The sequence below is a fragment of the Thermobia domestica genome, chromosome 18 (assembly GCF_964235325.1).
Source record: "Thermobia domestica chromosome 18, izTheDome1.hap1.1, whole genome shotgun sequence".
In the NCBI taxonomy this organism is placed as follows: Eukaryota; Metazoa; Arthropoda; class Insecta; order Zygentoma; family Lepismatidae; genus Thermobia; species Thermobia domestica.
In genome coordinates, this window is record NC_137471.1 from 146,565,779 (window position 1) to 146,567,303 (window position 1,525).

Below are 1,525 nucleotides of genomic sequence, written 5' to 3' on the forward strand. Positions count from 1 at the left end.
GTGGTATATATATTGATTGTCTCACACGTGTTTATGTATTTATTAGTCCATATTAGTTATCTCTATATACGTGTGTGTATATATGTATATATGTTATAGTATATGTATTTATATATAGATATATATGTGGTTGTATAGTATATGAATATATACTAGGGATAGGCAAAACCGGTTTTTATAAAAAAGCGGAAACCGGTTTCTAAAAAATCGAAATCCGAAATACTGACATTTCGGTTTTCTCCAAAAACTGGTTCGATTTTTCGCCGAAACCGGTTTCGGTTTTCTCCAAAACCGGTTCGTTTTTTACGCTGAAACCGGTTTCAGTTTCCTTCAAAAATCGGTTCGGTTTTCACCGGGACCGGTTCGGTTTTTCTCCGGAACCGGTTTCGTTTTTTTCGGAAGCGGGTTTCGTTTTTTTCAGGAACTGTTACTTTTTTCCAAAAAACGGTTCGGCTTTCTCTTCAAGCCCGGTTTCTGTTTTCTCCAAAAACGGTTCGGATTTAGGCGAAACTGGTCTCAAGTTTCTTCAAACCCAGTTTCGTTTCTCACCAGAGTTGAGTTTCGTTGTTCTCCGTAAACCGGATCCGTTTACAACAAAAGCAGTTTTTTAATATATTGGTTTTTAAGCTTTTTCTGTGTTCTTCAAGTTATGTTAAAAAGCCATGCCTCAAAAATGCATGAAGTTTGAAATCAGAGTTACTACGAGTAGAATCCAACCCGCGGCTACAGATAGACGTTATGTATGCTAGCTTTAGCCTTCGGTTCACTGATCAGGAATATTAATTGCACTATCTAAAATAAATATACACTTAATATTATATATATATATATATATATATATATATATATATATATAAACAATTTAATTTATTAGACACTACATGTTACGTGGATATGTTACTTCAAGTTATCGGGTAAAGAGAAAGATAAAATGCTGTATATGTTGGTTTGAGTTGGCTTCCGCCAAGTAAATCATTTTTTTTAAATATAAGAATGCTTTGCACTTTGAAAAAAATCAAAGTGTAATACAGTATCCATTAATGAACGAACCCTTTTATTAACCAACAAATAAGAGTTGAAATGACGGAGGCAAGTACAGTTGGAACGAAGTTTGACAGATATATTGCCTTTCACTAACTTCTACAGGGTTTTCAAACCAACACCGACAACGTTTGGAAGATGACTCCTGACACCAAGATGAGACGAATAGTAGACCAACCTGGGTGCACAAATGCTTCCTTTCGGAGTTATAGGCTGCCGAAAAACGAAAAAAAATGAATTTAAAAGTCCATAGCTCATAAACTATGGGACGTCCTGTAGTCGGGTCAAGACTTCACTTAGGAACTAATATGTGGCCTATCCAAATATCCATGTTTCAGAATCCTGGGACATTTCCGCAACAATTTTTATAGAGGTAATTGGTGAGTGCTTGAACTTATATGCCTGTAGCCAATCTCCCTCGATAACAATTATTGGTTGAGTACCTTAGGATACTGAAACATGCATTTTTGCATAGGGCACATAT